Raw genomic sequence first — 14679 nt, forward strand, 5'->3', positions numbered from 1 at the left:
ACTTGATCACACGACAATGAACTCATTAACTTCGCAGATGACCAATTGTGCTGCCTCTTGTTTGCGAAATAATGAAACAATATTGCGAAATTATTCATTTTTTTGCTATCTGTAAAAAAGAAGAAAACTATGTTCGCAGGAAAATTCGAACTTGCGACCACGAACACACATACTGCTCTCTAGACCAATTGTGCAAGAACCTCTCTGCGAAATTAGCACATAAATTTTTTCCTTATTCTTTTATTCTCCTATGCAAATGAGAAGAAAATGAAAAATATGTGTCTCTGCGAATTCGAACCCGTGACCTATTGTTTACTCGCTCCAGCTCAAACCATCTGTGCGAATTTCTGTTTGTGATAGAAATCACAGTGTTTGCTTCTCATCCTTATCTTCGGTTTCCTTTATTTCCTTCAATAATTTGCCTCTTGCTTTTTCTCCTGAACATGGAAATCTTCCATTGAAACCTTTGTTTCTTCCCTGAAAGTGTAATTTCTTCCATGAAATTTCCATTTTTGAACTTAAACTTTGTAAATCTAGAAAAATATGAACAGTAGCTAATCTTCATGGAAACTTCTTGAACCAACAAGCTACAGGAGGGATAAATCCTTTACTCCTCCCTGTTTCTAGCACCAAAAATGTAGTTGCAGGAAATCCTACAACACACCCCTTGTAATAATTTGTAGATCTAAACATAAAAATGATGATAAGAATGCTAAAATTGTAAAGAGACACAAGATTTACGTGGTTCGATCAATTTGATCTACATCCACGGGGTTAGGTTTCACTATGATCATTGAATTACATATGAATTACATTGAGACTCCATTAATGAGTATTTGGAGCTCTCTCTCTGGTTTTTGGGGAAGAATAAGAAGATAATAATAATACAAGTTACTTTTCTCTCTCCTACCTTTCTCTTTATATAGGATGCTACCTAGTGGATGACATCTCATATTTCCTTTTATTTCCTATTTCCTTTTATTTCCTATCCTCCGTACGACATTATCATATAGCCTTTAATAAATATCGCACACTTACAAATACTTGTGCGATATTTGGATCCTACAATATAACTACAAGTATCATATGATATGTTACTCCCTGTTAGTATATGCTTTTATTCTTTCGTTAGATAAACGTTTAAGCACCAATGTCCTTTCCCTTAGTGATACAAATCAATATAAATCAATAGCAGTATCACTTGTTTACGCCATATATTTCTCCTCCTTTTTGTCACAAAATGACAAAGAAACGAAAAAATAAAGGACAAACCGAAAGGATCTTACAAATATCAATATACTTGCAACCTATAGTTAAGCAAGAGGGTTCCAAACACCATTTTTGATAACGAATATCAAAACCGAAACTACAAAGTAATTTTGTTTTGATATGTTACCAAGGAAAAAATTGCCCGAAGCAATTTTCCCTAATAGTTTAGCAAACCAAATATCGACTAAGCACCTTAGTTCCTTTGCTAAACCGATTGTACAAATACAATCGCCTGTTCGATAAGACCAAAATAAAGATAACTCTATTTTTATCATCAGGTTCTAATTATCCATATAATTTAGACCTTTAATTTTTAAACAAGACAAGTACTAGGTTAGTTAACTAGCATTTCTTGTTAAGGCATTCGATTAGACTTGAATAACCGAAACCTCCACTTTGATAAGTCTAACTTAGATGAGAATTAACTTAGTTTCTCTTATCCGGAATCGAATTGGACTAAACAATTCATCCCGAAAACCTTTCTTTCGTTAAGCCATAAACAATTCATACAAACCAAATAAATCAACTTGCTAATTATTCACCTCAACCGGAAGCAATTGAAGCAACATAGACATTAAAACACCGCAATTGCACCAAAATTTTGTAAGCCTAAACAATTGATACTACACAATAAAGCAAGATAACAATAGTTTTTCTTAACCGGAACCAATTGAATCACACACACATCCATACACAAATAATGGAATAAAATATCAATTGTACCGAAATTTTGTTAAGCAAAAGCAATAGATATACGCAATAAAATCAGGCTTTTCTTAAACATGAAAACAATTAACTAACAAGATTGTTACCTCAAATTTCGCATCCACTTCTCCAATATGTTTGCATCTTCTTCCAGGGAGAATTGATATCGAAATATCATTATGTTGTCATCCTTATTCAAAACAAAAGAATAACAACAACCAACCTTTACCAGAGAAAGGTTGAAAACCGGTTTTTAACTATTGCAAGCAAAAGTTGAAAACCACGAAACTCATATGCTTTTATGCTAAACCAAACGATTCAAAATATTATGACTTTTCCACATATTATTTCAATCAGAACCCCTCATGATCCTTTGATAAAGCCTACCAACATGGGCTAGAACCTAATCCTACTAAACCAAAAAGTCACCCAAACCATAAGGGTTCACAACATTATGAGATCGAATATCATGGTAGTAAAACCGAAATCAAACATCTCATAAACATACATGGCAATAATATAAAGCATTCAAGCACATGCTATGTAAATCAAAAACTATCACACGAAAAATTATAAATCAAATTAAATAATTTTATTCATAATAATAAGATAGTTTTATTTATAATAGACCTAATACAATCATTGAAAGAAATCAAAAATTGATGTCTATTTTCCTTTGCAACTCATTCCTTCATATCAGTGCAAAATAAAGGCGGATTATTACTTTCAGTCTTCGGCTTGTGAATTTCTTCAAGTAGAAAACCTTATTGCTTGAACATAATTTCTTGCAGGTGAGAAATTTTGGTGAAGGATTCTGCAAGAGCATGTAATTCTGTCTTTGATTGAACACAAAAGTGTGTCAATGCTTCAATACACTGATCTTTCTTCAGCGTATTCTCTCTTTCCTTCTTGCTAAGCCAATCTCTCTTTTTGATTTTACTCTTAATATCAAGAGAAGATCCAAACTTAATCTTAAGTTGATCGTTATGATCTAGCATCTTGCCAAGAGAAGATGTTGGATCCAGACTCATGGTTCGGACAGGGAATGACCAAAGAAGGAGAAGGATCTTTTTATAATTTTCATACTTCCGAAAATATAATATTCCTATAAATACGAATATATCAAATATTTTCAAATACTAGATATTATTCCCATAATCTACACATAAGTGCCTTGATTTTTCTTCTTCCTCACTCAAAATTCGGCACACATGGTGAGGAAAGAATTCTAATACGGATCACGTGGTATTAGTATGAGATTTTCTCTCATTATGGAATTTTGAACAACCAGAGTGTCCTTGATCTAGCATCGTATGAGAAATTCTCCTCTTGTTACCTCGAACCAGCGAAGTATCTTGACCATGCAACTTGTTAATTACCTCTTGGGTTGCCTATGCAACTTTTAGCAATTATGTTTTTGAGACAGTTTTTGCATCTTGTCTTATTTTTACCTTTACCATAAGATGATTTAATAACATTGAAAGACATGTCCATTTTAAAAATGGGTAAATCACTAATGGAGGAGGAAGAAATAAGATTGACAACTAATGTAATATTAGTTGTTTCTTCTTCTTCAGAATAGTTTGAATCAGATATATCATCTAGAGTTACATCCAAAGCCTTGCTTCCAGTGTATTTCTTAAGATTGGGACAGTCTTTAGCAATATGACCAAACCCTTTACACTTAAAGCATTGCGTCTGATATTCATCATCTTCTTCATGATCCTTTTTGACAGGAACTCGATCATGTGGACGAGAAGATCGATGAGTATCCTTTATGAATCTCTTTTTTTTTTATTTAAGAGATATCGAAACTGTATGGTAATCAATGATAATGATTTTTCAATTGAACAACTCTCTTAACTAGTTCATTTGATTCAATTGAACTAGTTATGGTGAAGAAGAACATGATTGGTATGAAACGCTCATATGGTTAACCGCTTTGGGTAGACTATTGTTGAACCAACAATGTACACGTTTGGGTGCGATTAACAAACCTATAAGCGTACAGTCATTTGTGTATGACAAGCTAAGTTTTCGATCTAACGGTTGAGAAATATTAGCTTGAATCTAAATCAGGTTTTCATCTAACTGTGGATATTGATTGCTTTGTAACTAAGGGAAAACCCTAATTGGAAAGAATATATAAAGGATACATCTATTATTATGCAAAACTAATCCACACACCTTACGTGTGATACTAGTTTGCGTGCTAGAGTCGATTCTCCTTTAACGTTTGGTTTACTTCTTCTAAAACCAGGTTAATGACTGTTGATGGTGGTTTTTGAACAAGGGGTAAAACCGTAAAACCTCACGTATAGCATGACGTCACCGGTGACACTAGCACATTTATTAGAGAATTTAACGCGCTTATGTCAAAATTACCAGGGTACCCTTTTTCAAATACTAAATTAGGGTTTCGATGCATGAAACCCTAAGTTCACACATACCGCACAACCATTACGCAAAAAGCATGGCAAGCATGCCAAATGCACGCACCGTGCAATCATTGTGCAGAACATAGCAATTGCACGCACCGTGCATTTGCTGCGCAAAAGCATGGAAATCACGCCACTCACACATGTCACACAACATGCCAAATGCACGTATCGTGCAAACATCGCGCAAAACATAGCAATTGCACGTACAATACGATCATTGCGCAAAAGCATGGCAAACATGCCAAAATGCACGCATCGTGCACTTATCACACAAAACATAGCAATTGCATGTACCATGCAATCATTGTGCAAAATATGGCAACCATGCCAAACCACAAATAAACACGCAGGATATAGCAACCGTGCCAAACCGCAAAGCAACCCGCAATCATCACACTAACCATGCCAAAAATCCAAAATGCACCACCATTGCACAAAATGGCAACCATGCCAAAAACGGGCGCCATCGGCACATTTCGTGCAACCCTTGCAACCTGGCATGCCAAACCATGCAACCTAGACCCAAAGCCGCCACACGCGCCATTGGCACATGTCGTGCAACCCTTGCAACCTGGCATGCCAAGCCGTGCAACCTAGGGACAAAGCCGCCACGCGCGCCATTGGCACATCTCGTGCAACCCTTGCAACCTGACATGCCAAGCCGTGCAACCTAGGGCCAAATCCACCACACGCGCCATTGGCACATGTCCTGCAACCCTTGCTACCTGGCATGCCAAGTCGTGCAACCTAGGGCCAAAGCCGCCACACATGCCATTGGCACATGCCGTGCAACCCTTGCAACCTGGCATGCCAAGCCGTGCAACCTAGGTCCAAAGCCGCCACACGCGCCATTGGAACATTCCGTGCAACCCTTGCAACCTGGCATGCCAAGCTCTGCAACCTAGGACCAAATCCGCCACACGCGCCATTGGCACATGTCGTGCAACCCTTGCAATCTGGCATGCAATCCGTGCAACCTAGGTCCAAGGCATACCAGACATGCCATTGGCACATGCCGTGCAACACTTGCACTTTGGCATTTCCACTTGCACCCGACGTGCAACCTAGGGCCAAGGCATACCACACATGCCATTGGCACATGCCCTGCAACACTTGCACTTTGACACTTCCACTTGCACCCGACGTGCAACCCAGGGCCGATCCATTGGCACATGCCGTGCAACCCTTGCACTTTGGAATGCCGCGTCTACATCAAAGGCCACGATCCCTCTTAAGATGCAAAATCTCGACCGTCGAAGGTCGCCACTGAGCCGGCACGTCTCTCAAGCTCAACTTATTAAACACCAGCGACATGCTACATGTTTTCCACGAAAACACTCGAGATATCAAAAACGTATGTCACAAACTGGGGGATGTTCATTAGGGTTTTGGTTTGGCGGTCTACAGCGTGCGGCATACAAAAATGCCCGTTTCAAGATGGGTAAAAAGAATAAAACGGTTAGTAAATGCAGGAAGTAATGGTGAAACGCACTTTCATTATGAAACATCAATTTCATCAAATTCCATCAATACCAGGCGTTACCACCTCTTCCCATTTAACTCATCTGTTTATTTTCTTACGAGGCCAGAGTACGTTTCACTTAGACTTGTATAAATAGGTTTTACCTATTTCCACCAAAACACAAGTTTTTGGTCAGGGAGAAATACAACACTCAGAAAGGCAATTCTTGCTAGCTTTATCAAAGCTTTCATCTTCTAATACAAGTCAAGTACTACTCTTACAGAACTGCTCTGGTCTCAACACTCTCTTCGCTTCCCTCCCTAAACCAGCCCTTCTCCTCCTCTTTGTGACCGAAGCAAATCCGGAACGGCCATTTCTTGGTTTAGGCCAGATTTGTATAGATTGATCTCTCGAATCTAAAATACTCCCGTGCAGTACATTTGTTTAGGTTTTAGATTTGTTTCTCACCCACTCACCGAAATTACCAAAATCAGCAGAAACAGTTTTTGCCCATAAACAATGACTTAAAGACTTCATTGGGGTTGTGAAGCCAAACCGATATTACTTTTATCGTAGTTGTGTGATCTGATGTTTCGATAGAAGACTTCATTGGGGTTGTGAAGCCAAACCGATATTACTTTTATCGTAGTTGTGTGATCTGATCTTGCATCTTCTATCGAAACAGTACAATCATATTGATTGGATTGAGATCGTGAGAGTTCTCCGATAAGGAAGATATAAAAAGTAATCACAAACACCTTCGTCTCATTGTTCGTGATTCCACGACATCTTGTTTCGCTACCATACGATTAAGATTGTTGTGAGGTGATTGATTAATCTAGGTTGTTCTTCGTGAATATAAGACCGGATTATCAATTGGTTCCTGTTCACCTTGATTATTATCAAAAGACGGAACAAAAACTTTTAGGGTTTTTCCGTGGGAGACAGATTGATCCTTTGATAGACTTGTCTGTGTGAGACAGATTTGTTTATTGTTAAAGCCTGCGATTTTGGGTCGTCGCAACTCTTAGTTGTGGGTGAGATCAGCTAAGGGAATCAAGTGCGCAGTATCCTGCTGGGATCAGAGGCGTATGGAGTACAATTGAACCTTGGATTAGTGGGAGACTGATTGGGGTTCAACTATAGTCCATTCCGAAGTTAGCTTGGAGTAGGCTAGTGTCTGTAGCGGCTTAATACAGTATGTATTCAATATGGACTAGGTCCCGGGGTTTTTCTGAATTTGCGGTTTCCTCGTTAACAAAATTCTGGTGTCTGTGTTATTTCTATTTCCGCAATATATTTGTTTATATAATTGAAATAATATAGGTTGTGCGTTTGAATCAATCAATTGGAAATCCAACCTTTGGTTGTTGATTGATATTGATTGATCCTTGGACATTAGTCTTTGGTACCGTCCAAGTTATTCCTTGTGTTTGATTATAGATTCGCTGATTTCTATTAGCTTGAGTGAATCAAAACAAGAGAGAGATATTAACTCCTTGAGATACTTTTACCTAGATTGAGTCTGACTGTCTAGTTGATTCTCTAGAAAGTGTTTCGGAGTTAGTCCATACAGATTGCTAAGCGAAATATTGGGTGGTGTTGTTAGACCCCCGCTTTTTCAAAATCTATCAAAACCTAGGGTTTATGATCAACAACTCTTGAATGGTTTTATATCAGAAGAGAAAACCTTAGAATAGACAAGAGGTGAAAAACCTAGATTACAAGTTGTATGATCAAACACGAAGATTAAATCCAACTTGGCTTTGTGATCCCCAATACAAAGACTTTTATCTCACTCTTGTTCACGAAGAACAGAAGACATGGAAACAACCTGCAAAGCTTACGCCAATTTTCCAAAGGGGATGAAAACTGTGTAAACTCACGAATCCTTTATTTATAGTGAAAAGTTAGCTTGAAAACAAAGCTAGGTTTTTGACTATTTTCCTTTTTCAAGACTCTCCTAATTATGGGAGTCTTTTCTAAGTTACAAATATTATGCATAAATAATTAATTAAATAAATAAATAGCAAATATTTATTTATGTGAATAAATCACATTCTAACTTAGGCAGGAATTAAAAGTTATCTCAAACACTTTAACATGGCAATCAAATATGTTTGGAATAATAGCCATCTTGCCTAGACAAGGAAATATCACCAACTTGACCAAAAATAGCTTTTAGTCACGAATTAGGCCCAAGTCCACGAACTATTACAAACAACCCATGTATTGTTTCCTACTAACGAACTTTAATAAATCACTCATAACTTCATCGTTATAACTCGGAATTGAGTGATTCTTGGCTCGTTGGATTCGTAAGCTCATTCACTATAACATGAGATTCTTTATAAGGGTAAAGGTTATTGTCTCCAAGTTCATGAATCAAATAATCCCAAGTATATATACATAAATGTACATTTACCGTCATCGGAATTGTTCCATAGAGTGAGCATATATCTTGATAGATTAGAAATGTACAATTGAACAAGAATCCAAATTAAATCAATCACATACCTTTATTGATGAAGTACTTGTTGATGTCTTCTTGTAGTCTTCAATCTTCAATCTTCATCCTTTAAGGATAGCTTCCATTCAACTTCTTAGACCTAATCTAGTCCGAACCTATCTTTAGTAAGCTAAATCAAGAATGCATTTTGGTAATTAAAATTGGCAACTAACTTGACATACCAACGCTAGTGGGTTCAACCGGCAGTGCTCTAACATTCTCCCCCTTTGTCAATTTTAGTGACAAAACCATTTTACATATAGCTTGTACTTGTTAAAAGCAAAATCGACAAGCTTGATTTCCTTGGTTCTTCAACTCTTCATGAGTTCATCATGTACTTGTTGAAGATCCATCATAGTCGTCATTGCTTACATAACAGTAGTGTATGTTGTGTCACGGGACGGCTGGGATACATCCGTTGTATCAACTAGCTGCTGGGATCTCTCCATCCCCTCCCAGTGTAGTTTTTTAGATTTAATCCAACGTCAATCCATCTTCATGTGCCAGGTGGGCGTCATAATTATGTACAATAATTTTTCACTGATTTATTTTTCTTTTATTCCTCCCCACCTTAAAATCTGTAACGGGTGACGAACCCTAACCGAACCCTTCAATTTCAAGATTACTCTTCAATAGAAGGCGAATTTAAGGAGAGAAAAAAATCACGAATCCATGGCCTTCTCATATCCATCTTTCCGATTTCTGTTATCAATTTCTCATCATGAGTAGATTTTTCGATTTTTCATGAGTAGATTTTTCGATTTTTAAAATTTCAGCTTTTCCCCAAAATAATTGAGAATTTCTTCTTTGCATGAGTAGATTTTTCGATTTTTAAAATTTCAGCTTTGCATTATATGATTTTTTTACTACTGAGTTGGAAACCTAACGTTGATGTTGGAGTTTTGGTTCTATCAAAAAACCCCGTTGTTTTTCTATTTCTTAATCTGATAGTGTTTGCTGCATAGCTAATCTTCAGTAATCCATAAATTTTTGCTGGCTTATCCTGATAGTGTTCGATTAATTGGGTTTGATGGAAAATTTTCCCCTGTCAATATCACTTATTTTTGTGTTTTTGATTTGTTTTTTTTGGTTAAAAAAATAATGGACATTAGCTATGCAGCGAAAGTATGTTCTGAACATGGTAAAATTGTTTTTTTTCTCACTTCCTGTTGTTTTTGGATATGATTTACCTAATGTTACTTTTATATTGTGATTATGCAAGTATTGAATGTGTTTTTCGTTGGCATAGATTGGTAAATTGACATCAAAATGGCGGCGCAGGTCAAATGCAACCCACCAAAGGTGGGCTTCTCAGCCAAACAGGAAAACTTCAAGTGCTTGCGATCAGCGGAAGAAGGAAAGTCAAATGTTGTCACAGTTCGAGTGACAAGGAAATGGGAAGAGGTTATCATTGACGAGGAGGTATTCATACTTCCATTTAGTTTGCTTCACTATATTTAGTCGATTTTGTTTTAAGTTTAGTGTTAAAATACCCCATGGGGCTCAAATATACTGCTGATCTAAACAATTGATTCCAAAGGAAGACCAAATTTCAGTTGTGCTCATACCAAGACTAACTCATGAATCCAACAATTGAAGTTAAAGGAAAGTTCGTAATCCATGAATCTAAATTTCAGCTCCGCTAATTATCCTATTTAATGTGGTATATACATTAATAAAGGCCATGAGTTTTTGGTGATTTATTAATAGGTTTTTCTCACTGTCTAAACCTCTACTGAGAAACAAATTGAGATAATCTAATGCTTATGATTTCAGTTGAATCAAAACTGTTTACGTTAGTGAAACCACCTGGAGTTTGAGTGAATAATTTTGTTTCTACTTTATCACGGGAACGTTAAATTCACTACTGTGTATGAATGTAAGTGTGAAAATGTCAGAATACAGGCGCATTTGCTACATGTTGTGCTTTATTTTATGTTAGGATGGCCATGAATTTGATAAATTCTGGCCCAAGTGTAACATGTCATCGATTCATTGCAACATTGTATAAAAGACGATATGGGATTGCTTTGTAGTAATTGTCATAAGGATTTTGATCCTGCTTAGGATGCATTACATTTTTCTCAAAAGGATATCGCGGTATATCTTAACATGAAAGTGAGTTAAATCAATGTACATTGACGCAGATGGAACTTCAGTATATATATGTATGAGGCAAGTTGGAAAATTTAGGCTTTACATAATAGTCAATGGTTGAATGTTAGTTCTTAATGGTTAGCGAAAGTATCTTGGAAAACCTTGTGTATACTAGAGCTTATAAAGATAGAATGTTGCTCTCAGTGGAATTAGTCACTCATATCTTTGCAGCCGAGGAAGTTTGATGTTAGTCTCTGTAAAAGCACACTAAATCGATTAAATTGACTCATAATTGAGATATTAATGTTGCTTCAGTTTGTTGTGTGTAAATTGACTCATAATTGAGATATGTGAGTATACATATTCTCTCTCTTTGTATCAGTAACTATCAAGTGATTTCAGTAAACCAATATCAGTACTGTTGGTCTTAGATGGAATGTTTTTGTTATTTGTTTTCCAGGTTTAAATTATTAACCTTCTATGATTTGACATTAGTGTTGTTTCTTGGATTCAGGTGGAGCAAATCAAAGATATTTCCAAGGAAGCTTGAATTATTTGATCCTAGATGTGAAAGAAGATGCAGAAGCCTTATATAAAGTAGAATGCATGACTATTCATGGAGCATCTTATAAATTTTTTCCAACTGGAGGTAATTCGGCTTCATCTCTGAAGTAAGGGATTCGTTGACCACTGCTTATGAAATTTTAGTAAATAGACCAATCTTCTCTTATCTATCATTGTCGTTGTGTTCTCTGCCAGACCGATGCCATTACCTTCTATATTTGTCGATTGTATGGGTCAACACGGAGAAGTGTTAGGAAACCAAATTCAAGTATCCCGACAGGAAACGAGCTCACTTGACATGTATTTTGTTCCCCTGACATCAAGACTTTAGTGTACCGATGTTGTCTTGACTTTCCTAAATAAAAGACCGAGTAACTTTCGAGAACTTAGGATAGACAGTGGAGCTGCGGGTATAGATATACTTCGGAACTAGGGTTTTGGAAAGGAAGAAGTAGATTCGCAGTCAAAACTATGCATAATATTGAATTAATTACTTATATATCTCATTGGTTATTTTCGCGCATACTTGACTGCAGAGGCTATAATTATTCTAATGTCATTGGTGGTGAATGATAAAATGGAGCTAACGCCATATCTTTCCAAGATATCCAGAGGCAGCTCCGAACTGGGATCACCTGCCTTTCAACATCTTTGGATTCTTCATGGGATTGACTGTTAGGTATTACTTTGATATACGTCTCGAATAACATATATTGGTATTCCTTCAATATCATTATTTAATATGAATATGGTGAACCAGGATTTGTTTGAGTTATGATCTGGAATATTAAAATAGAACATTGTTCTGTGGTTATCGCACAGTAATATTTTTTCTTTTATTGGCTCTTTAATAGTTGGTGAAACATGTCCTACCCTGTGCGTGAAATTATAGTTCTATATATCCTATTTCGGATTGTAAGTTCCATTAAGAATGGTTTAATTGTAGACCTATGATGTTGATTAATCTTTTAATTTGCAGCCATGACGCACAACCCGAAACTCCACTATATTGTAGGTCACTAACTGTTATTTTGAAGGTTGGAAGGTGAGGAGCCTGTAAAGAGTTAGGTAGATAATGGCGGTAAAATTATAATCATGACAAATAGAGTGGGTTGATATATTGGAGAGGGCTTCGTGTGTGCGAATACTAGGACAAGGATATGGTTAATTGCAAATCACCAGTAAGGTGTTGGCGATATATACCATCAGTTTTCCAGAAAGATCTATCGTTAGTGTTTCTTCTTGCAGCCTGATGTTTGTTTGTTCTTGGATTAATTGTAGGATATAATTATATTTACAATAACACTTTCATCAAGGGAGTAAAATATATGGGTGAAGAGATTCAAAGCTTCAAAGCGACAGGTTGCCTTGGTGATGGTTGAAAAAGTAATAGTAAGGTTCATATTCTTCTCCTTATCTTGCACCTCAACTTTATTTCCTTATCTTTGATATAAACCCTAGCATAAGATTCATATACAAACCGTTGGTGCTGAGATTCTGAGCAAATCTGAACTTTGATGCAGTTACATTGTTAACTTATTTCTTTTTCTAATCTTATAAATTGAATCCAATCGAGTAAGAATACTGACTTGCACTGCACAGTTTGAATTCAACAAAGTGACTGGGACATCAGATTCGTGGAGGAATTCTATAAGTGACCACAGCGAAGAACAAATCAGGTAACGGCAGATATAATACCAACTGAGATGCTCAGTTGGTATTAGAAGTATTTTAGAGTATTTACATTTCAGGAGGATCTACTTCCCACAACCATTGATAATAATATCAACGGGTGAAAAAATGGTCCTCTCAACCACCACCATTTGATCTACTTCAATAAATTGTTACCTAACGTCCATTTGTGTCATCTACAGGAAAGTGCTCACTGGGTTCAACCAATGCGGCACAGCCTCCCCACGATCGGCATGCGACGCAGGAATGTATTGCAAGTAATTTCCAAGAGTAGGCAAATTGAGCGCAGGTAAATATCTAGCATCCCTACACATAGTAATAAATGTAATATGATATATTCATAAAAGTGCATTTAAACATACTCAGTCTTATTTCCATGTTTATATTCATGTTGTATACTAAAGTCCTCTTAAGTTATTGACACGCAGTAAGAACTCAGTTTTACACTGGAATGTGAATACCCACTGTAAAGCTCCATGAATATGAGAAAAAATGTAAGAAAAATTGTAAATTTGAGGCTGCTGCTTTTCTACTTCCTTATAATATAAATAACCAGCTAAACCCCCTGAGAAGATAACTGCACCTAGAGGATTTCCGAGCAACATGAAATTGTATGACACCAAAATGCTTCAATCCAAAAAGTTCAGAGGCGGTAAGGACCATGGCAGAAAACTGAACCCCATAACATACTCCAAGTAATGCTTCAAAGCTGATGCAAATAGGAGGCAGGCTGTAGCCATGACAAGTTGAGACACTGTCATCCAAACTGTGCCCGGGATTGAATTTGACCTGCCAAGTCAAATATAAATCATAAGGATAACCTATCTAGGTGGTCACTTAGAGAAGTACAGTTACATAACTATGCAAAATCGCGCGGAAAAAGATATATGGTTGGTGGTGTGGACACTAATTGATTGTACTTGGTGATTGAGAGTATCTAATTCAAAGCTAAATTCTCTACCGGTACGGGAAATCACATGTAATTTACTAGGTTAAAATTTCTCACTCATGATTTTACTTTGCACTCTGTGGAAGCCCTATTTGTACAGTGGATGTAGATGCCATAAAAATAACAGAAGTGTTGAGTTGTATAGGGGTGTAATTGATGATGGAGATCAAACTTCCATCAACATGCCTTGCTAACTATTCCGTCCGTCCAGTAACGTCAACAGGAGATCGCCATTCTCATATGCTGGCCTGTCGATGCCACTGTTCCTATGAAAGGCAACATCATCGCAATATCGATTAAAACACAGATTACTACTTATTGCCTCTAGGACGTCAAACTTGGAAAAAATATTTATTTGGGAGGATTAAAAGAAAATCCCATTTGTATTACACATTAATTTTGAGTATTTATCGTCACATCTGATACGTAGTTATATTCAATTAATCTGAATTTCAAAAATACATGTAAAAAATCAATACGAAATTCAAATGCCAAATGAAATGATTACATATCAATAAATTAATTTGTGCTTAGAAAATAATCAATGCCCCAGCTTAAAATTGTGTGAAATAGCCCGTGCCGCAAGGCACGGGTCATTCCCTAGTATTATTACACAACATCAAAGTTTCATTATATCACAACTTTGACAATAATATTACGGTGATATGTATCACTTCCCCTTAGTCAATACTCCATCTCAACATGAAAACCACTCTCCCTTACATAATGATCCGTAAACCATGTATATGTAGTGTGAACTACAAAATAATTCTCTCCCTTTTTGTCAATATAAATTGGCAAAGGTACGAAAACTGGTAGGATCCTCATGAGATTTTCACGAAGACACTTCATGACAAAAAGAATGAAGCATATCAACTTTGTTTAGACGATATCACAGAGTCGAAACTTAGTGACTTCATCAAGGATTTTATAAAGATACAAGTAACCCCTTCATGTTCCAAACCCGCTTCTCCCTACAAAGATATGACAA

The 14679-nt window shown here is 36.6% G+C and overlaps 1 long non-coding RNA gene across 3 annotated transcripts; it reads left to right on the top strand.

Annotated features, from left to right (window-relative positions):
- The first annotated feature begins 8963 nt into the window (after nt 1-8963).
- On the top strand, nt 8964-13269 carry LOC113339279. Of its 3 annotated transcripts, none has more exons than XR_003355017.1 (7): nt 8964-9808; nt 10998-11132; nt 11584-11726; nt 12027-12092; nt 12329-12444; nt 12650-12726; nt 12922-13269. It is a non-coding gene; the product is annotated as an uncharacterized LOC113339279 (long non-coding RNA). The 3 variants fall into 3 exon arrangements; XR_003355016.1 differs by lacking the exon at nt 12027-12092 and having other exon boundaries at nt 8964-9527; nt 9668-9808; XR_003355015.1 differs by lacking the exon at nt 12027-12092.
- Nucleotides 13270-14679: the final 1410 nt, after the last annotated feature.

The sequence above is a fragment of the Papaver somniferum genome, unplaced genomic scaffold (assembly GCF_003573695.1).
Source record: "Papaver somniferum cultivar HN1 unplaced genomic scaffold, ASM357369v1 unplaced-scaffold_21, whole genome shotgun sequence".
Classification (NCBI taxonomy): domain Eukaryota; kingdom Viridiplantae; phylum Streptophyta; class Magnoliopsida; order Ranunculales; family Papaveraceae; genus Papaver; species Papaver somniferum.